The sequence below is a fragment of the Chiloscyllium plagiosum genome, unplaced genomic scaffold (assembly GCF_037043375.1).
Source record: "Chiloscyllium plagiosum isolate Xiang-an unplaced genomic scaffold, Cpla_swu_hap1 HiC_scaffold_33, whole genome shotgun sequence".
Classification (NCBI taxonomy): Eukaryota; Metazoa; Chordata; class Chondrichthyes; order Orectolobiformes; family Hemiscylliidae; genus Chiloscyllium; species Chiloscyllium plagiosum.
This window is the reverse complement of record NW_028270171.1, coordinates 14262233-14286640: the sequence shown is the minus strand read 5'-3', so window position 1 is coordinate 14286640 and position 24408 is coordinate 14262233. Positions and strand designations below refer to the sequence as shown.

The following is a 24408-nucleotide window of genomic DNA, read 5'->3' as shown; positions in this document are numbered from 1 at the left end:
TCACGTGGTCAAACCCTCCCTAGCCTGCACATCCCTGGGCACAATGGGACAATTTCCCATGGCCAATCCCACCCTAACCTGCAAATCCATGGGCACGATGGGACAATTTCCCATGGCCAATCCACCCTAACCTGCACATCCCTGGGCAAGATGGGACAATTTCCCATGGCCAATCCACCCTAACCTGCGCATCCCTGGGCACGATGGGACAATTTCCCATGGCCAATCCACCCTAACCTGCACATCCCTGGGCACGATGGGACAATTTCCCATGGCCACTCCACACTAACCTGCACACCCCTGGGCACATTGGGACAATTTCCCATGGCCAGTACATCCTAACCTGCATATCCCTGGGCATGATGGTACAATTTCCCATGGCCAATCCACCCTAAGCTGTATATCCATGGGCACGATGGGACAATTTCCCATGGCCAATCCACCCCAACCTGCACATCTCTGGGCAGGATGGGACAATTTCCCATGGCCAATTCACCCTAACCAGCTCATCCCTGGGCACAGTGGGACAATTTCCCACTGCAAATCCACCCTAACCTGCACATCCCTGGGCAAGATGGGACAATTTCGCATGTCCAATCCACCCCCACCTGCACATCCCTGGGCACGATTGGACAATTTCCCATGGCCAATCCCACCCTAACATGCACATCCCTGGGCACGATGGGACAATTTCCCATCCCCAATCCACCCTGAATTGCACATCGCTGGGCACGATGGGACAATTTCCCACGGCCAATCCACCCTGACCTGCTCATCCCAGGGCACGATGGGACAATTTCCCACAGCCAATCCACCCTAACCAGCACATCACTGGGCACGATGGGACAATTTCCCATGGCCAATCCACCCCAACCTGCACATCCCTGGGCACGATTGGACAATTTCCCACGGCCAATCCACCCTGACCTGCTCATCCCAGGGCACGATGGGACAATTTCCCACAGCCAATCCACCCTAACCTGCACATCCCTGGGCACGATGGGACAATTTCCCATGCCCAATCCACCCTGACTTGCTCATCCGTGTGCACGATGGGACAATTTCCCATGGCTAATCCACCCTAACCTGCAAATCCCTGGGCACGATGCGACAATTTCCCATGGCCAATCCACCCTAACCTGCACATCCCTGGGCACAATGGGACAATTTCCCATGGCCAATCCACCCTAACCTGTGCATCTCTGGGCACGATGGGACAATTTCCCATGGAAAATCCACCCTAAGCTGCACATCCCTGGGCACGATGGGACAATTTCCCATGGCCAATCCACCCTAACCTGCACATCCCTGGGCACGATGGGACAATTTCCCATGGCCAATCCACCCTAACCTGCACATCCCTGGGCACGTTGGGACAATTTCTCAAAGCCAATCCACCCTAACCAGCACATCCCTGGGCAAGATGGGACAATGTCCCATCCCCGATCCACCCTGACGTGCACATCTCTGGGCACGATGGGACAATTTCCCACAGCCAATCCACCCGAACCTGCAAATCCCTGGGCACGATGGGACAATTTCCCATGGCCAATTCACCCTAACCTGCACATCCCTGGGCACGATGGGACAATTTCCCATGGCCAGTCCACCCTAACCTGCACATCCCTGGGCACGATGGGACAATTTCCCATTTCACTGGGCACGATCGGACAATTTCACGTGGTCAAACCCTCCCTAGCCTGCACAACCCTGGGCAAGATGGGACAATTTCGCATGGCCAATCCCACTCTAAACTGCACATCACTGGGCACGATCGGACAATTTCCCATGGCCAATTCACCCTAACCTGTACATCCCTGGGCACGATGGGACAATTTCCCATGGCCAATCCACCCTAACCTGCACATCCCTGGGCACGATGGGACAATTTCCCATTTCACTGGGCACGATCGGACAATTTCACGTGGTCAAACCCTCCCTAGCCTGCACATCCCTGGGCAAGATGGGACAATTTCGCATGGCCAATCCCACTCTAAACTGCACATCACTGGGCACGATCGGACAATTTCACGTGGTCAAACCCTCCCTAGCCTGCACATCCCTGGGCACAATGGGACAATTTCCCATGGCCAATCCCACCCTAACCTGCAAATCCATGGGCACGATGGGACAATTTCCCATGGCCAATCCACCCTAACCTGCACATCCCTGGGCAAGATGGGACAATTTCCCATGGCCAATCCACCCTAACCTGCGCATCCCTGGGCACGATGGGACAATTTCCCATGGCCAATCCACCCTAACCTGCACATCCCTGGGCACGATGGGACAATTTCCCATGGCCACTCCACACTAACCTGCACACCCCTGGGCACATTGGGACAATTTCCCATGGCCAGTACATCCTAACCTGCATATCCCTGGGCATGATGGTACAATTTCCCATGGCCAATCCACCCTAAGCTGTATATCCATGGGCACGATGGGACAATTTCCCATGGCCAATCCACCCCAACCTGCACATCTCTGGGCAGGATGGGACAATTTCCCATGGCCAATTCACCCTAACCAGCTCATCCCTGGGCACAGTGGGACAATTTCCCACTGCAAATCCACCCTAACCTGCACATCCCTGGGCAAGATGGGACAATTTCGCATGGCCAATCCCACTCTAAACTGCACATCACTGGGCACGATCAGACAATTTCACGTGGCCAAACCCTCCCTAGCCTGCACATCCCTGGGCACAATGGGACAATTTCTCATGGCCAATCCCACCCTAACCTGCAAATCCCTGGGCACGATGGGACAACTTCCCATGGCCAATCCCACCCTTACCTGCGATTCCCTGGGCACGATGGGACAATTTCCCATGGCCAATCCCATCCGAACCTGCACATCCCTGGGCACGATGCGATAATTTCCCATGGCCAATCCCACCCCAACCTGAACATCCGTGGGCACGTGGGGACAATTTCCCACAGCCAATCCACCCTAACCTGCACATCCCTGGGCACGATGGGACATTTTCCAATGGCCAATCCCACCCTAAACTGCACATCCCTGGGCATGATAGGATATTTTCCCATGGCCAATCCCACCCTAACCTGCACATCCCTGTGCACGAGGGAACAATTTCCCACAGGCAATCCACCCTAACCTGCACATCCCTGGACACTATGGGACAACTCCCCATGGCCAATCCCCACCCTAACCTGCACATCCCTGGGCACAATGGGACAATTCCCCATGGCCAATCCACACCCTAACCTGCATATCCCTGGGTACGATGGGACAATTTCCCATGGTCAATCCACCCCAACCTGCACATCCCTGGGCACGATTGGACAATTTCCCATGGCCAATCCCACCCTAACATGCACATCCCTGGGCACGATGGAACAATTTCCCATCCCCAATCCACCCTGAATTGCACATCGCTGGGCACGATGGGACAATTTCCCACGGCCAATCCACCCTGACCTGCTCATCCCAGGGAACGATGGGACAATTTCCCACAGCCAATCCACCCTAACCAGCACATCACTGGGCATGATGGGACAATTTCCCATGGCCAATCCACCCCAACCTGCCCATCCCTGGGCACGATTGGACAATTTCCCACGGCCAATCCACCCTGACCTGCTCATCCCAGGGCACGATGGGACAATTTCCCACAGCCAATCCACCCTAACCTGCACATCCCTGGGCACGATGGGACAATTTCCCATGCCCAATCCACCCTGAATTGCTCATCCGTGTGCACGATGGGACAATTTCCCATGGCCAATCCAACCTAACCTGCACATCCGTGGGCACGATGGGACAATTTCCCATGGCCATTCCACCCTAACCTGCACATCCCTGGGCATGATGGGACAATTTCCCATGGCCAATCCACCCTAACCTGCAATCCGTGGGCACGATGGGTCAATTTCCCATGGCCAATCCACCCTAACCTGCACATCCCTGGGCACGATGGGTCAATTTCCGATGACCAATCCATCCCAACCTGCACATTCCTGGGCATGATGGGACAATTTCCCATGGCCAATCCCACCCTAACCTGCACATCCCTGGGCAAGATCGGACAATTTCCCACAGCCAATCCACCCTAACCTGCACATCCCTGGACACTATGGGACAATTCCCCATGGCCAATCCTCACCCTAACCTGCACAACCCTGGGCATGATGGTATAATTTCCCATGCCCAATCCACCCTAAGCTGCACGTCCATGGGCACGTTGGGACAATTTCCCATGGCCAATCCACCCCAAACTGCACATCCCTGGGCAGGATGGGACAATTTCCCATGGCCAATTCACCCTAACCAGCACATCCCTGGGCACGATGGGACAATTTCCCATGGCAAATCCACCCTAACCTGCACATCCCTGGGCAAGATGGGACAATTTCGCACGGCCAATCCCATTCTAACCTGCACATCACTGGGCACGATCGGACAATTTCACGTGGCCAAACCCTCCCTAGCCTGCACATCCCTGGGCCCGATGGGACAATTTCCCATGGCCAATCCCACCCGAACCTGCACATCCCTGGGCACGATGGGACAATTTCCCATGGCCAATCCACCCTAACCTACGCATGCCTGGGCAGGATGGGACAATTTCCCATGGCCAATCCACCCTAACCTGCACATCCCTGGGCAGGATGGGACAATTTTCCATGGCCACTCCACACTAACCTGCACATCCCTGGGCACGTTGGGACAATTTCCCATGGCCAGTCCACCCTAACTTGCACATCCCTGGGCATGATGGTTCAATTTCCCATGCCCAATCCACTCTAAGCTGCACATCCCAGGGCACGATGGGACAATCTCCCATCCCCAATCCACCCTGACGTGCACATCCCTGGGCACGATGGGACAATATCCCATGGCCAATCCACCCTAACTTGCACATCCCTGGGCACGATGGGACAATTTTCCATGGCCACTCCACACTATCCTGCACATCCCTGGGCACGTTGGGACAATTTCCCATGGCCAATCCACCCTAACCTGCAAATCCGTGCGCTTGATGGTACAATTTCCCATGCCCAATCCACCCTAAGCTGCACATCCCTGGGCACGTTGGGACAATTTCCTATGGCCAATCCCACCCGAACCTGCACATCCCTGGGCATGATGGGACAATTTCCCATGGCCAATCCACCCTAACCTGTATATCCCTGGGCACGATGGGACAATTTCCCATGGCCAATCCCACCCTAACCTGCACATCCCTGGGCATGATGGGACATTTTCCCATGGCCAATCCCCACCCTAACCTGCACATCCCTGGGCACGATGGGACAATTTCCCATGGCCAATCCACGCTAACCTGCACATCCCTGGGCACGATGGGACAATTTCCCATGGCCAATCCACCCTAACCTGCGTATCCCTGGGCAAGATGGGACAATTTCCCATGGCCAATCCCACCCGAAACTGCACATCCCTCGGCACGATGGGACAATTTCCCATGGCCAACCCACCCTAACCTGCACATCCCTGGGCACAAGGGGACAATTTCCCATGGCCAATCTACCCTAACCTGCACATCCCTGGCCACAATGGGACAATTTCCTCTGGCCAATCCCACCCGAACCTGCACATCCCTGGGCATGATGTGATATTTTCCCATGGCCAATCCCACCCTAAACAGCACATCCCTGGGCACGATGGGACAATTTCCCATCCCCGATCCACCCTAACCTGCACATCCGTGGGCACGATGGGACAATTTCCCATGGCCAATCCAACTTAACCTGCGCATCCCTGGGCACGATGGGACAATTTCCCATGGCCAATCCCACTTTAACCTGCAAATCCCTGGGCACGATGGGACAGTTTCCCAAAGCCAATCCCACCCGAACCTGCACATCCCTGGGCACGATGGCACAATTTCCGACGGCCAATCCGACCTAACCAGCACATCCCTGCGCACGATGGGACAATTTCCCATACCCAATCCACCCTGACGTGCACATCCCTGGGCACGATGGGACAATTTCCCATGGCCAATCCACCCTAACCTGCACATCCCTGGGCACAATGGGACAATTTCCCATGGCCAATCCACCCTTACCTGCGCATCTCTGGGCACGATGGGACAATTTCCCATGGCCAATCCAACCTAACCAGCACATCCCTGCGCACGATGGGACAGTTTCCCATACCCAATCCACCCTGACATGCACATCCCTGGGCACGATGGGACAATTTCCCATGGCCAATCCACCCTAATCTGCACATCCCTGGGCACGATGCGACAATTTCCCATGGCCAATCCACCCTAACCTGCAGATCCCTGGGCACAATGGGACAATTTCCCATGGCCAATCCACCCTAACCTGCGCATCTCTGGGCACGATGGGACAATTTCCCATGGAAAATCCACCCTAAGCTGCACATCCCTGGGCACGATGGGACAATTTCCCATGGCCAATCCACCCTAACCTGCACATCCCTGGGCACGATGGGACAATTTCCCATGGCCAATCCACCCTAACCTGCACATCCCTGGGCACGTTGGGACAATTTCCCAAAGCCAATCCACCCTAACCAGCACATCCCTGGGCACGATGGGACAATTTCCCATGGCCAATCCACCCTAATCTGCACATCCCTGGGCACGATGCGACAATTTCCCATGGCCAATCCACCCTAACCTGCAGATCCCTGGGCACAATGGGACAATTTCCCATGGCCAATCCACCCTAACCTGTGCATCTCTGGGCACGATGGGACAATTTCCCATGGAAAATCCACCCTAAGCTGCACATCCCTGGGCACGATGGGACAATTTCCCATGGCCAATCCACCCTAACCTGCACATCCCTGGGCACGATGGGACAATTTCCCATGGCCAATCCACCCTAACCTGCACATCCCTGGGCACGTTGGGACAATTTCCCAAAGCCAATCCACCCTAACCAGCACATCCCTGGGCACGATGGGACAATGTCCCATCCCCGATCCACCCTGACGTGCACATCTCTGGGCACGATGGGACAATTTCCCACAGCCAATCCACCCTAACCTGCAAATCCCTGGGCACGATGGGACAATTTCCCATGGCCAATTCACCCTAACCAGCACATCCCTGGGCAAGATGGGACAATTTCGCATGGCCAATCCCACTCTAAACTGCACATCACTGGGCACGATCGGACAATTTCACGTGGTCAAACCCTCCCTAGCCTGCACATCCCTGGGCACAATGGGACAATTTCCCATGGCCAATCCCACCCTAACCTGCAAATCCCTGGGCACGATGGGACAATTTCCCATGGCCAATCCACCCTAACCTGCACATCCCTGGGCAAGATGGGACAATTTCCCATGGCCAATCCACCCTAACCTGTGCATCTCTGGGCACGATGGGTCAATTTCCCATGGCCAATCCACCCTAACCTGCACATCCCTGGGCACGATGGGACAATTTCCCATGGCCACTCCACACTAACCTGCACACCCCTGGGCACATTGGGACAATTTCCCATGGCCAGTACATCCTAACTTGCATATCCCTGGGCATGATGGTACAATTTCCCATGGCCAATCCACCCTAAGCTGTATATCCATGGGCACGATGGGACAATTTCCCATGGCCAATCCACCCCAACCTGCACATCTCTGGGCAGGATGGGACAATTTCCCATGGCCAATTCACCCTAACCAGCTCATCCCTGGGCACAATGGGACAATTTCCCACTGCAAATCCACCCTAACCTGCACATCCCTGGGCAAGATGGGACAATTTTGCATGGCCAATCCCACTCTAAACTGCACAACACTGGGCACGATCAGACAATTTCACGTGGCCAAACCCTCCCTAGCCTGCACATCCCTGGGCACAATGGGACAATTTCTCATGGCCAATCCCACCCTAACCTGCAAATCCCTGGGCACGATGGGACAACTTCCCATGGCCAATCCACCCTTACCTGCGATTCCCTGGGCACGTTGGGACAATTTCCCATGGCCAATCCCATCCGAACCTGCACATCCCTGGGCACGATGCGATAATTTCCCATGGCCAATCCCACCCCAACCTGAACATCCGTGGGCACGTGGGGACAATTTCCCACAGCCAATCCACCCTAACCTGCACATCCCTGGGCACGATGGGACATTTTCCAATGGCCAATCCCACCCTAAACTGCACATCCCTGGGCATGATGGGATATTTTCCCATGGCCAATCCCACCCTAACCTGCACATCCCTGTGCACGAGGGAACAATTTCCCACAGCCAATCCACCCTAACCTGCACATCCCTGGACACTATGGGACAACTCCCCATGGCCAATCCCCACCCTAACCTGCACATCCCTGGGCACAATGGGACAATTCCCCATGGCCAATCCCCACCCTAACCAGCATATCCCTGGGCATGATGGGATATTTTCCCATGGCCAATCCCACCCTAACCTGCACATCCCTGTGCACGAGGGCACAATTTCCCACAGCCAATCCACCCTAACCTGCACATCCCTGCACACTATGGGACAACTCCCCATGGCCAATCCCCACCCTAACCTGCACATCCCTGGGCACAATGGGACAATTTCCCATGGCCAATCCACCCCAACCTGCACATCCCTGGGCACGATTGGACAATTTCCCATGGCCAATCCCACCCTAACATGCACATCCCTGGGCACGATGGGACAATTTCCCATCCCCAATCCACCCTGAATTGCACATCGCTGGGCATGATGGGACAATTTCCCACGGCCAATCCACCCTGACCTGCTCATCCCAGGGCACGATGGGACAATTTCCCACAGCCAATCCACCCTAACCAGCACATCACTGGGCACGATGGGACAATTTCCCATGGCCAATCCACCCCAACCTGCACATCCCTGGGCACGATTGGACAATTTCCCACGGCCAATCCACCCTGACCTGCTCATCCCAGGGCACGATTGGACAATTTCCCACAGCCAATCCACCCTAACCTGCACATCCCTGGGCACGAGGGGACAATTTCCCATGCCCAATCCACCCTGAATTGCTCATCCGTGTGCACGATGGGACAATTTCCCATGGCCAATCTAACCTAACCTGCACATCCGTGGGCACGATGGGACAATTTCCCATGGCCAATCCACCCTAACCTGCACATCCCTGGGCATGATGGGACAATTTCCCATGGCCAATCCACCCTAACCTGCAATCCGTGGGCACGATGGGTCAATTTCCCATGGCCAATCCACCCTAACCTGCACATCCCTGGGCACGATGGGACAATTTCCGATGACCAATCCATCCCAACCTGCACATTCCTGGGCATGATGGGACAATTTCCCATGGCCAATCCCACCCTAACCTGCACATCCCTGGGCAAGATGGGACAATATCCCACAGCCAATCCACCCTCACCTGCACATCCCTGGACACTATGGGACAATTCCCCATGGCCAATCCTCACCCTAACCTGCACAACCCTGGGCATGATGGTATAATTTCCCATGCCCAATCCACCCTAAGCTGCACGTCCATGGGCACGTTGGGACAATTTCCCATGGCCATTCCACCCCAACCTGCACATCCCTGGGCAGGATGGGACAATTTCCCATGGCCAATTCACCCTAACCAGCACATCCATGGGCACGATGGGACAATTTCCCATGGCAAATCCACCCTAACCAGCACATCGCTGGGCAAGATGGGACAATTTCGCACGGCCAATCCCATTCTAACCTGCACATCACTGGGCACGATCGGACAATTTCACGTGGCCAAACCCTCCCTAGCCTGCACATCCCTGGGCACGATGGGACAATTTCCCATGGTCAATCCCACCCTAACCTGCAAATCCCTGGGCACGATGGGACAATTTCCCAAAGCCAATCCCACCCGAACCTGCACATCCCTGAGCACGATGGGACAATTTCCCATGGCCAATCCACCCTAACCTATGCATGCCTGGGCAGGATGGGACAATTTCCCATGGCCAATCCACCCTAACCTGCACATCCCTGGGCAGGATGGGACAATTTTCCATGGCCACTCCACACTAACCTGCACATCCCTGAGCACGTTGGGACAATTTTCCATGGCCAGTCCACCCTAACTTGCACATCCCTGGGCATGATGGTTCAATTTCCCATGCCCAATCCACCCTAAGCTGCACATCCCAGGGCACGATGGGACAATCTCCCATCCCCAATCCACCCTGACGTGCACATCCCTGGGCACGATGGGACAATATCCCATGGCCAATCCACCCTAACTTGCACATCCCTGGGCACGATGGGACAATTTTCCATCGCCACTCCACACTAACCTGCACATCCCTGGGCACGTTGGGACAATTTCCCATGGCCAATCCACCCTAACCTGCAAATCCGTGCGCTTGATGGTACAATTTCCCATGCCCAATCCACCCTAAGCTGCACATCCCTGTGCACGTTGGGACAATTTCCTATGGCCAATCCCACCCGAACCTGCACATCCCTGGGCATGATGGGACAATTTCCCATGGCCAATCCACCCTAACCTGTATATCCCTGGGCACGATGGGACAATTTCCCATGGCCAATCCCACCCTAACCTGCACATCCCTGGGCATGATGGGACATTTTCCCATGGCCAATCCCCACCCTAACCTGCACATCCCTGGGCACGATGGGACAATTTCCCATGGCCAATCCACGCTAACCTGCACATCCCTGGACACGATGGGACAATTTCCCATGGCCAATCCACCCTAACCTGCGTATCCCTGGGCAAGATGGGACAATTTCCCATGGCCAATCCCACCCGAAACTGCACATCCCTCGGCACGATGGGACAATTTCCCATGGCCAACCCACCCTAACCTGCACATCCCTGGGCACAAGGGGACAATTTCCCATGGCCAATCTACCCTAACCTGCACATCCCTGACCACAATGGGACAATTTCCTCTAGCCAATCCCACCCGAACCTGCACATCCCTGGGCATGATGTGATATTTTCCCATGGCCAATCCCACCCTAAACAGCACATCCCTGGGCACGATGGGACAATTTCCCATCCCCGATCCACCCTAACCTGCACATCCATGGGCACGATGGGACAATTTCCCATGGCCAATCCAACCTAACCAGCACATCCCTGCGCACGATGGGACAATTTCCCATGGCCAATCCACCCCAACCTGCACATCCCTGGGCAGGATGGGACAATTTCCCATGGCCAATTCACCCTAACCTGCACATCCCTGGGCACGATGGGACAATTTCCCACGGCAAATCCACCCCAACCTGCACATCCCTGGGCAGGATGGGACAATTTCCCATGGCCAATTCACCCTAACCTGCACATACCTGGGCACAATGGGACAATTTCCCACGGCAAATCCACCCTAACCTGTACATCCCTGGGCAAGATGGGACAATTTCGCATGGCCAATCCCACTCTAAACTGCACATCACTGGGCACGATCAGACAATTTCACGTGGCCAATCCAACCTAACCTGCGCATCCCTGGGCACGATGGGACAATTTCCCATGGCCAATCCATGGTCGGCGGCACGGTGGCACAGTGGTTAGCACTGCTGCCTCACAGCGCCTGAGACCCGGGTTCAATTCCCGCCTCAGGCGACTGACTGTGTGGAGTTTGCACGTTCTCCCCGTGTCTGCGTGGGTTTCCTCCGGGTGCTCCGGTTTCCTCCCACAGTCCAAAGATGTGCAGGGTCAGGTGAATTGGCCATGCTAAATTGCCCGTAGTGTTAGGTAAGGGGTACATGTAGGGGTATGGGTGGGTTTCGCTTCGGCGGGTAGGTGTGGACTTGTTGGGCCGAAGGGCCTGTTTCCACACTGTAATGTAATCTACTCTAAAAAAAATCCCACCATAATCTGCAAATCCCTGGGCACGATGGGTCAGTTTCCCAAAGCCAATCCCATCCGAACCTGCACATCCCTGGGCACGATGGGACAATTTCCCATGGCCAATCCAACCTAACCTGCGCATCCCTGGGCACGGTGGGACAATTTCCCATGGCCAATCCCACTTTAACCTGCAAATCCCTGGGCACGATGGGACAGTTTCCCAAAGCCAATCCCACCCGAACCTGCACATCCCTGGGCACGATGGGACAATTTCCCATGGCCAATCCAACCTAACCAGCACATCCCTGCGCACGATGGGACAATTTCCCATACCCAATCCACCCTGACGTGCACATCACTGGGCACGATCGGACAATTTCCCATGGCCAATCCACCCTAACCTGCACATCCCTGGGCACAATGGGACAATTTCCCATGCCAATCCACCCTTATCTGAGCATCTCTGGGCACGATGGGACAATTTCCCATGGCCAATTCAACCTAACCAGCACATCCCTGCGCACGATGGGACAGTTTCCCATACCCAATCCACCCTGACATGCACATCCCTGGGCACGATGGGACAATTTCCCATGGCCAATCCACCCTAACCTGCACATCCCTGGGCACGATGCGACAATTTCCCATGGCCAATCCACCCTAACCTGCAGATCCCTGGGCACAATAGGACAATTTCCCATGGCCAATCCACCCTAACCTGTGCATCTCTGGGCACGATGGGACAATTTCCCATGGAAAATCCACCCTAAGCTGCACATCCCTGGGCACGATGGGACAATTTCCCATGGCCAATCCACCCTAACCTGCACATCCCTGGGCACGATGGGACAATTTCCCATGGCCAATCCACCCTAACCTGCACATCCCTGGGCACGTTGGGACAATTTCCCAAAGCCAATCCACCCTAACCAGCACATCCCTGGGCACGATGGGACAATGTCCCATCACCGATCCACCCTGACGTGCACATCTCTGGGCACGATGGGACAATTTCCCACAGCCAATCCACCCTAACCTGCAAATCCCTGGGCACGATGGGACAATTTCCCATGGCCAATTCACCCTAACCAGCACATCCCTGGGCAAGATGGGACAATTTCGCATGGCCAATCCCACTCTAAACTGCACATTACTGGGCACGATCGGACAATTTCACGTGGTCAAACCCTCCCTAGCCTGCACATCCCTGGGCACAATGGGACAATTTCCCATGGCCAATCCCACCCTAACCTGCAAATCCCTGGGCACGATGGGACAATTTCCCATGGCCAATCCACCCTAACCTGCACATCCCTGGGCAAGATGGGACAATTTCCCATGGCCAATCCACCCTAACCTGCGCATCCCTGGGCACGATGGGACAATTTCCCATGGCCAATCCACCCTAACCTGCACATCCCTGGGCACGATGGGACAATTTCCCATGGCCACTCCACACTAACCTGCACACCCCTGGGCACATTGGGACAATTTCCCATGGCCAGTACATCCTAACCTGCATATCCCTGGGCATGATGGTACAATTTCCCATGGCCAATCCACCCTAAGCTGTATATCCATGGGCACGATGGGACAATTTCCCATGGCCAATCCACCCCAACCTGCACATCTCTGGGCAGGATGGGACAATTTCCCATGGCCAATTCACCCTAACCAGCACATCCCTGGGCACAATGGGACAATTTCCCACTGCAAATCCACCCTAACCTGCACATCCCTGGGCAAGATGGGACAATTTCGCATGGCCAATCCCACTCTAAACTCCAATCACTGGGCACGATCAGACAATTTCACGTGGCCAAACCCTCCCTAGCCTGCACATCCCTGGGCACAATGGGACAATTTCCCATGGCCAATCCACCCCAAACTGCACATCCCTGGGCAGGATGGGACAATTTCCCATGGCCAATTCACCCTAACCAGCACATCCCTGGGCACGATGGGACAATTTCCCATGGCAAATCCACCCTAACCTGCACATCCCTGGGCAAGATGGGACAATTTCGCACGGCCAATCCCATTCTAACCTGCACATCACTGGGCACGATTGGACAATTTCACGTGGCCAAACCCTCCCTAGCCTGCACATCCCTGGGCACGATGGGACAATTTCCCATGGCCAATCCCACCCTAACCCGCAAATCCCTGGGCACGATGGGACAATTTCCCAAAGCCAATCCCACCCGAACCTGCACATCCCTGGGCACGATGGGACAATTTCCCATGGCCAATCCACCCTAACCTACGCATGCCTGGGCAGGATGGGACAATTTCCCATGGCCAATCCACCCTAACCTGCACATCCCTGGGCAGGATGGGACAATTTTCCATGGCCACTCCACACTAACCTGCACATCCCTGGGCACGTTGGGACAATTTCCCATGGCCAGTCCACCCTAACTTGCACATCTCTGGGCATGATGGTTCAATTTCCCATGCCCAATCCACCCTAAGCTGCACATCCCAGGGCACGATGGGACAATCTCCCATCCCCAATCCACCCTGACGTGCACATCCCTGGGCACGATGGGACAATATCCCATGGCCAATCCACCCTAACCTGCACATCCCTGGGCACGATGGGACAATTTTCCATGGCCACTCCACACTAACCTGCACATCCCTGGGCACGTTGGGACAATTTCCCATGGCCAATCCACCCTAACCTGCAAATCCGTGCGCTTGATGGTACAATTTCCCATGCCCAATCCACCCTAAGCTGCACATCCCTGGGCACTATGGGACAATTTCCTATGGCCAATCCCACCCGAACCTGCACATCCCTGGGCATGATGGGACAATTTCCCATGGCCAATCCACCCTAACCTGTATATCCCTGGGCACGATGGGACAATTTCCCATGGCCAATCCCACCCTAACCTGCACATCCCTGGGCATGATGGGACATTTTCCCATGGCCAATCCCCACCCTAACCTGCACATCCCTGGGCACGATGGGACAATTTCCCATGGCCAATCCACGCTAACCTGCACATCCCTGGGCACGATGGGACAATTTCCCATGGCCAATCCACCCTAACCTGCGTATCCCTGGGCAAGATGGGACAATTTCCCATGGCCAATCCCACCCGAAACTGCACATCCCTGGGCACGATGGGACAATTTCCCATGGCCAACCCATCCTAACCTGCACATCCCTGGGCACAAGGGGACAATTTCCCATGGCCAATCTACCCTAACCTGCACATCCCTGGGCACGATGGGACAATTTCCTATGGCCAATCTACCCTAACCTGCGCATCCCTGGCCACAATGGGACAATTTCCTATGGCCAATCCCACCCGAACCTGCACATCCCTGGGCATGATGTGATATTTTCCCATGGCCAATCCCACCCTAAACAGCACATCCCTGGGCACGATGGGACAATTTCCCATGGCCAATCCACCCTAACCTGCACATCCCTGGGCACGATGGGACACTTCCCCATGGCCAATCCTCCCTAACCTACACATCTTTGAACTGTGGAAGGAAACTGAAGCACCCGGAGGAAACCGACGCAGACACGGGGAGAACGTGCAAACAGTGGCCTAAGTGTGGAATCAAACCCAGATTCTTGGCGTTGTGAGGCAGCAGCGCTAACCACTGAGCCACCGGACCACTTGGATTAGGAATGTTTTGCAACTTGAAAAACGACATGTTACACATTTTTAGCGCAAGACAGTGTTGCTTTTAGAGCCATGAGATTGTTACATGACGGACACAGTGTGGCCATATGAATTTTTGATTTGAGGAAAAGCTGCCTGATGACAATCTTAAGGGTGTGTGTGTGTGTGTGTGTGATGTGTGTGTGTGATATGCGTATGTGATGTGTGTGTATATGTTTGATGTGTGTGTGTGTCTGGTGTGTGTGTGTGTGTTTGATGTGTGTGTGTGATGTGTGTGTGTCTGGTGTGTGTGTGTGGTGTGTGTGTGTTTGATGTGTGTGTGATGTGTGTGTTTGATGTGTGTGTGTGATGTGTGTGCGATGTGTGTGTGTTTGATGTGTGTGTAATGTGTGTGTGTTTGATATGTGTGTGATGTGTGTGTGTGATGTGTGTGTGATGTGTGTGTGTTTGATGTGTGTGTGATGTGTGTGTTTGATATGTGTGTGTGATGTGTGTGATGTGGGTGTGGGTGTGTGTGTGTTTGATGTGTGTGTGATGTGTGTGCGATGTGTGTGCGATGTGTATGTGTGATGTGTGTGTGTGATGTGTGTGTGATGTGTGTGTGTTTGATGTGTATGTGTGATGTGTGCGATGTGTGTGTGTTTGATGTGTGTGTGTGATGTGTGTGTGATGTTTGTGTGTTTGATGTGTGTGATGTGTGTGTGATGTGTATGTGTTTGATGTGTGTGATGTGTGTATGATGTGTGTGTGTGATGTGTGTGTAGGTGTGTGTGTGTGTTTGATGTGTGTGTGTGTGATGTGTGTGCGATGTGTGTGTGTTTGATGTGTGTGTGTGTGATGTGTGTGTTTGATGTATGTGTGTGTTTGATGTGTGTGTGATGTGTGTGTGTGATGTGTGTGTGATGTGTGTGTGTTTGATGTGTATGTGTGATGTGTGTGTGTTTGATGTGTGCGTGATGTGTGTGTGTGTTTGATGTGTGTGTGATGTGTGTGTGTGTTTGAGGTGTGTGTGATGTGTGTGATGTTTGTGTGTTTGATGTGTGTGATGTGTGTGTGATGTGTGTGTGTTTGATGTGTGTGATGTGTGTATGATGTGTGTGTGTGATGTGTGTGTAGGTGTGTGTGTGTTTTAGGTGTGTGTGTGTGATGTGTGTGCGATGTGTGTGTGTTTGATGTGTGTGTGTGTGATGTGTGTGTTTGATGTATGTGTGTGTTTGATGTGTGTGTGTGATGTGTGTGTAGGTGTGTGTGTGTTTGATGTGTGTGTGATGTGTATGTGATGTGCGTGTGTGATGTATGTGTGATGTGTGTGTGTGAAGTGTGTGTGTGGTGTGTGTGTGATGTGTGTGTGTGCTTGATGTGTGTGTGATGTGTGTTTGATGTGTGTGTGTTTGATGTGTGTGTGTTTTATGTGTGTGTGGGTGTGTGTGGGTGTGTGGTGCATGCATGTGCATGTGCATGTGTCTGTACGTGTGTGCGCGTGTGAGTGGGGGTATGCGTGTGAGTGGGTGTGTGGGTGTAGTGCATGCAGTGTGTGTGTTTGTGGGGTGTTTGTGTGTGTGTGTAGGTGTGTGTGTGGGGGGGTTGCGTGGTGTGTGTGTACGTCTGTGCGTATGTGTGCGTGGTGTGCGTGTGAGTGCGTGTGTCTGTGTCTATGGGTATGTATGTGGGTGTGCGTGGTGTGTGTGTAGGTGTGGTCTGTATGCGTATGTGTGCCTGTGTGTGCATGTGTATATGTGTGTCTATGTGTGTTGGAGTGGGATATTCAGTGGGGTGGGGGTTAAAATAGAGTGGTCAGTGGGGTGAGGGATTGCAGTGGGATGGTCAGTGGGGTGGGGGGTTGGAGCAGGGCGGTCAGTGGGGTGAGGGATTGGACTGGGATGGTCAGTAGGGTGAGGGATTGGAGTGGGATGGTCAGTGGGGTAGGGGGGTGGAGCAGGGTGGTCCATGAGGTGAGGAATTGGAGTGGGATGGTCAGTGGGGTAGGGGGGTGGAGCAGGGTGGTCCATGGGGTGAGGGATTGGAGTGGGATGGTCAGTGGGGTAGGGGGGTGGAGCAGGGTGGTCCATGGGGTGAGGGATTGTAGTGGGATGGTCAGTGGGGTTAGGGAATGGAGTGGGATGGTCAGTGGGGTGAGGGATTGGAGTGGGATGGTCATTTGGGTGGGGGATTGTAGTGGGATGGTCAGTGGGGTGAGGAATTGGAGTGGGATAGTCAGTAGGGTGAGGGATTGGAGTGGGATGGTCAGTGGGGTAGGGGGGTGGAGCAGGGTGATCCATGGGGTGAGGGATTGGAGTGGGATGGTCAGTGGGGTTAGGGAATGGAGTGGGATGGTCAGTGGGGTGAGGGATTGGAGTGGGATGGTCAATTGGGTGGGGGAATGTAGTGGGATGGTCAGTGGGGTGAGGAATTGGAATGGGATGGTCAGTGGGGTCAGGAATTGGAGTGGGATGGTCAGTGGGGTGTGGGGTTGGAGCAGGGTTGTCAGTGGGGTGAGGGGTTGGAGCAGGGTGGTCAGTGGGGTGAGGGATTGGAGTGGGATGGTCAGTGGGGTGGGGAATTGGAATGGGATGATCAGTGGGGTGAGGGATTGGAGTGGGATGGTCAGTGTGGTGGGGGTTGGAGTAGGGTGGTCAGTGGAGTGAGGGATTGTAGTAGGATGGTCAGTGGGGTGGGGGATTGGAGTAGGGTGGTCAGTGGGGTGGGGTTTCGAGTAGGGTGGTCAGTGGGGTGAGGGATTGTAGTGGCATCTGGGGTTGGAGCAGGGTGGTCAGTGGGGTGAGGGATTGGACTGGGATGGTCAGTGGGGGGAGGGATAGGAGTGGGATAGTCAGTGGGGTGAGGGATTGGAGTGGGATGGTCAGTAGGGTAGGGGATTGGAGTGGGATGGTCAGTGGGGTGAGGAATTGGAGTGGGGAATTGGAGTGGGATGGTCAGTGGGGTGAGTGATTGGAGTGGGATAGTCAGTGGGATGGGGGATTGGTTTGGGATGGTCAGTGGGGTGGGGAATTGGAGTGGGATGGTCAGTGGGGTGGGGGTTGGAGTAGTGTGGTCAGTGGGGTCAGGGATTGTAGTGGGATGGTCAGTGCGGTGGGGGATTGGAGTAAGATGGTCAATGGAGTGAGGGATTTGAGTGGGATGGTCAGTGGGGTGGGGGATTGTGGTGGGATGGTCAGTGTGGTGAGGAATTGGAGAGGGATGGTCAGTGGGGTGGGGAATTGGAGTGGGATGGTCAGTGGGGTGAGGGATTGGAGTGGGATGGTCAGTTGGATGGGGGTTCGAGTAGGGTGCTCAGTGGGGTGAGGGATTGTATTGGGTGAGGGTTGGAGCAGGGTGGTCATTGGGGTGAGGGATTGGAGTGGGATGGTCAGTGGGGTGAGGGATTGGAGTGGAATGGTCAGTGGGGTGGGGGATTGGAGTGGAATGGTCAGTGGGGTGAGTGATTGGAGTGGAATGGTCAGTGGGGTGGGGGATTGGAGTAGGGTGGTCAGTGGGGTGGACATCCCTTAACCTATCCCTGTAATTGTGCATTCCCACCTTGCTTACCCATCTTTGGACAATAGGAAGAAACCAGAGCACCCAAAGGAAACCCACACAGTCACCTGAGGGTGGAATCGATCAGTTCCTGGCACTGTGAGGCAGCAGTGCTAACCCTCAAGCCAACATGCCATACAATGTTGGACATTATTAGGCTCCTCCTGCCGCAAACATATGTAACTATGAGCATTATGTAAGAGAAGTCTTTGGTTAATTTGGGATAGATTCAAAATTCAACGTTTTGTTTGTTTGATATGATATGCAACTGTGTGGAACCGAACTGCTTTTGTGTCAATGTATGTATACAAGGAGATTTTTCTGTGAATAAACCATACTTTTGAGATACTTTTTAGAAAAACTCAGCCAGTCAGAGGTGAAGTGAAACAGAACTAACATGTGAATCATCAACTACAGTACAGGCTAAAGTGCCAGACAAGTGAAAGTTCTGAAAAAGTCATACGTGACTCATAATGTTAACTCTGCCAACCGATGCTGAATTTGATTCCCTACAGTATGGAAACAGGCCTTTCAGCCCAACAAGGCAAAAGTGAGGACTGCAGATGCTGGAAATCAGAGTCTAGATTAGAGTGGTGCTGGAAAAGCAGTGCAGGTCAGGCAGCATACGAGGAGCAGGAAAATTGACATTTCGGGCAAGTCCACACCGACACTCCAATACGTAACCCACCCATTCCCTATATTTACGCCTGACTTTTTTTTTATTTCAAAAATATACTTTATTCATAAAATTATTTGGATCTCTATACAATTGGTCATGCCATTCTTGTGCACACATTACATTACTTTACATACAGACATCGAAATTTATTTTTCATATATACAAGTCTGTACATTTACTATCCAGCTCTTCTGCTGAGGCGTCAGCGCAGCCCAAATGACTGCGTGGGCCCCCTGTTCTTCTCAGACAGGCAGATGTTACACGGTGGTCTTTCCCCACCGTGCCTTGACGGCAGCCGACCCAAGCTGCAGCGCATCCCTCAACACGTCGTCCTGGACCTTGGAATGTGCCAGTCTGCAACACTCAGTCGGAGTCAACTCCTTCAGCTGGAAGATCAACGGGTTTCGGACCGCCCAGAGAGCGTCCTTCACCGAGTTGATGATCCTCCAGGCACAGTTGATGTTCGTCTCGGTGTGCGTCCCGGGGAACAGGCCGTAGAGCACGGAGTCCCGCGTCAGAGCACTGCTTGAGACGAACCTCGACAAACACCACTGCATTCCTCTCCAGACTTCCTCTGCATAGGCAAATTCCAGAAGGAGGTGTGTGACAGTCTCGTCCCCCCCGCAGCCGCTTCGAGGGCAGCGTGCGGTGCGGCTGAGCGTGCATAAAGGTTCTCACAGGCAGAGCCCTTCTCACCACCAGCCAAGCCATGTCTTGGTGCTTGTTGGAAAGTTCTGGCGATGAGGCATTCTGCCAAATGACTTTGACAGTCTGCTCAGCGAACCGTTCGATACGATCCGCCCTCTCCTTTTCCCGAAGGGTCTCAAGGACACTACGTGCTGACCACTTCCTGATGGACTTGTGGTCAAAGGTGTTTTTCTTCATAAGCTTCTCCACAAAGGACAATCTGATTAAAATGCACCTAACACTATCCTCGAGTGTTTTCTATTTATTAGTTTCAGAGAACTGACACCGGATCGCCCACTTTGGAGACCTTATAACCTTCAGATTTATTGTGGAGTTCAATAATTTCAGAGCATGAACACCTCCCTCATTGACTATACACTACCCCAAGTACTATCATCAATGAGTTGCCTGCAATCCCATGCACCATAATCACAAAGTCAAAAATCACACAACACCAGGTTATAGTCCAACAGGTTTAATTGGAAGCACACTAGCTTTCGGAGCGACGCTCCTTCATCAGGTGATTGTGGAGGGCTCGATCGTAACACAGAATTTATAGCAAAAATTTGCAGTGTGATGTAACTGAAATTATACATTGAAGAATTGATTGTCTGTTAAGCCTTTCATCTGTTAGAATACACACACACAGACAGACAAAGACCCACATGCACACATATATTTTGTGTGGTGATTTTTTTTGGTACTTTCAGAGTTACATTGCACTTTGCTCAAAAACCACACTCCTCCCCTAATTGCTCATGTAGAACTCTGAGCTCAAAAACTGCATGGATTTATGTAAAACTCTGTTATCTCACTTTTTAGATTGGAATCAATCTAAACATCAGATCATAGAGAACACAGGTGCTAAGACCTTCAACATATTGTCTATCCACCACCATTGTTAACAGCTAACCCGAGAATGCAACTTTAAAAAAAAAGGGTTTTGTGATTTAAACATGAAAGAAGTGAAACTATCACTGTATTCTAACAGATGAAAGGCTTAACAGACAATCAATTCTTCAATGTATAATTTCAGTTACATAACATTGCAAATTTTTGCTATAAACTATGTGTTATGATCGAGCCCTCCGAAAGCTAGTGTGCTTCCAATTAAACCTGTTGGACTATAACCTGGTGTTGTGTGACTTTTAACTTTGTACACCCCAGTCCAACACCGGCATCTGCGAATCATGACTGTAATCACATACAGCCTTGCCTGAAGCAAGTAAAGATACACAGACCACCTTATATCACCATCATTTTGACATACAGGAACTGGACGAACCAGTTCAACATGAAACATCAGTGAGAATCAGAATGGCCCTTGAGGAGTTGTTAGTCCCTCAAGGGTGGGAGCTGACTAATCACAAGCTCATATACTCCATTCATCACGTTCTGCAACTCCTAAAAGGAGTAACAGGCAAGGATATACCTCACTGATGTAACCATCTACTCTACGCGGCTCCAGACCCAGGATAGTCAACACATTGTTCAGTCACGGTGATCTGCCCTACACCCTGCATGCTCGACATTTGCCTGTCTGTTCTCATATATATATTTTCTTAGCTGTAAAACCCAAATTCATTGAAATATTCTCCTTTGAAAGTCAGTTTTTCCCCGTCGATGTGATTATCCCATAATCCCCGGCGATGCTCATCTGCATACCCCGCGAAAGGGGCGGAGTCAGGGCAGGTCTTAAATTGAGTGAAGGAGATGAGCGAATAAAATGAATCATCTTCTTTAAAACCGATACTGCCAAAGTATGCCTCTCTGAGCTGAAAATGCTGCATGTATACACACAACAATCTCATGGCTTCCAATTTGTACACAGCAAGATCCCACAAAGCTGCTGCCTGATACTGACTAGATTAATCTGCCTTGAGGAAGGTTTTTGGGGTATCTGTTTTTGGCAGCGCTCTGAGGGGATAACTCCTGCTCCTCCTTCACTACTGATGCACAGCCTACAATACCCCTCTGAGGGAACAGTTGGGAACCCAAGAGTCAGTGTGTCATAGAACATAGAACAGTACAGCACAGAACAGGCCCTTCAGCCCTCGATGTTGCACCGACCTGTGAACTATTCTCAGCTCGTCCCCCTACACTATCCCAAAATCATCCATGTGCTTATCTAAGGATTGTTTAAATCTCCCTAATGAGGCTGAGTTGACTACATTAGCAAGTAGTGCATTCCATGCCCTTACCACGCTCTGAGTAAAGATCTGAAAGAAAAAATCAGAAGTCACACATCACCAGGGTCATGGTCCAACAGACTTATTTGAAATCACACGCTTTCACCTGACGAAGGGGCAGCGGTCCAAAAACTTCTGATATTGTATACAGCTCTTGAAGTAGAACCTGGAGTCATGTGACTTCAGATTTTGTCCGCCCCAGTCCAACACCGGCACCTCGACATCATGGTCACTTCAAAGGGGGAGCATGTGACAGTGCAGCATTCCCTTATTGCTCTGTGGGATGGGGAGAGGGGCTAGATTACAACCACGTGGGGCCAAGTGACTCTCTGAATGAGAGGCGAGAGTAGGGAAACATTACGTGCTTTAGGTGGCTTTGCACAGGTTGTGTGTTCAGATGGGAAGTGGGAGTTTGGACAGAGTGAGTGTTAGTGGGAAGAGTGTGTTTGGTGGAATGATTGTTTTGGGATGTGTGTGTTTGAGGGAGTATGTGCTTGGGGGAGTCTGTGTTTGAGGGAGTGAGTGTTGGAGCGAGTGAGCGTTGGAAGGATGTGTGGGTTTGAGGGAGTGAGTGAGGGAGTGAGTGTTGCAACGAGTGAGTGTTTGAGGGAGTGAGTGTTTGAGGGAGTGAATATTTGAGAGAGTGAGTTTTGGAGGGATTGTGTGCGTTTGAGGGAGTGAGTGTTGGATGGAGTGTGTGTTTGAGGGATTGTGTATGTTTGAGGAAGTGAATATTGAAGGGAGTGAGTGTTTGAGGGATTGTGTGTGTTTGAGGGAGCGAGTGTGTGTTTGAGGGATTGTGTGTGTTTGAGGGAGTGAATATTGAAGGGAGTGAGTGTTTGATGGGTTGTGTGTGTTTGAGGGAGTGAGTGTTGGAGGGAGCGTGTGTTTGAGGGATTGTGTGTATTTGAGGGAGTGAGTGTTGGAGGGAGCATGTGTTTGAGGAATTGTGTGTGCTTGAAGAATTGTGTGTGTTTGAGGGAGTGAGTGTTGGAGGGAGCATGTGTTTGAGGAATGTGTGTGCTTGAAGAATTGTGTGTGTTTGAGGGAGTGAGTGTTGGAGGGAGCGTGTGTTTGAGGGATTGTGTGTATTTGAGGGAGTGAGTGTTGGAGGGAGCATGTGTTTGAGGAATTGTGTGTGCTTGAAGAATTGTGTGTGTTTGAGGGAGTGAGTGTTGGAGGGATTGTGTGTGTTTGAGGCAGTGAGTGTTGGAGGGAGGGAGTGTTTGAGGAATTATGTGTGTTTGAGGGAGTAAATGTTGGAGGGAGGGATTGTGTGTGTTTAGGGGAACTTTGTGTTTGGAATGGTGAATGTTTCTTGATCAGATCTTTTTTAGACATCCTGTGATGTTTCTCCAGGGTTGCAAACAGTGACACAGTGATGCTCAATTCTCAGAGAATGCAGAACAATCCTGGAGAATTGGAACACACTCCTCCCCTATATCTGCCCCTTGTTGACACATGTGTAGTCACAGAGAAGTCCGGACAGCTCCAATGTGTGACTGCAAACCGCCAACAATTGTAAAGGAGGGACAGCTAGCAAAAGTGCTCGCGTGGCTGGTAGTGAGAAGGGAACTACCTGTGAGATCCTTCAAGTTCACTCGGACTCTCTGTATCACCACCCACTCCACTCAAAGCGGCTATGGGGTGAACAAGACTGTCACACATTTCCTGCTGGAATGTGACTTCGCGAAGGAAGTCTGGAGAGAGATGCAGTGGTTTGTTTTGAAGTTCATGCTGAGCAGCTCCATGAAGCGGGACTCTGTTCTCCACAGTCTGTTCCCCATGATGTACACCAAGACAAACATCGAATGCGCCCAAAAGACCATCAACTCAGTGAAAGGCCCTCTTTGATCTGCCCGAAACTTGTTGGT

At 52.5% G+C, this 24408-nt stretch overlaps 1 protein-coding gene and 1 non-coding gene across 2 annotated transcripts in view; both read right to left on the bottom strand.

The window, feature by feature from the left end:
* The window catches only part of LOC122541974 (somatostatin receptor type 5-like), an 81702-nt gene that overhangs the window by 32219 nt on the left and 25075 nt on the right, over window positions 1–24408 (bottom strand). The window lies entirely within an intron of this gene.
* On the bottom strand, window positions 21657–21788 carry LOC122542387 (U8 small nucleolar RNA). The gene has a single exon (XR_006309798.1). It is a non-coding gene; the product is annotated as a U8 small nucleolar RNA (small nucleolar RNA).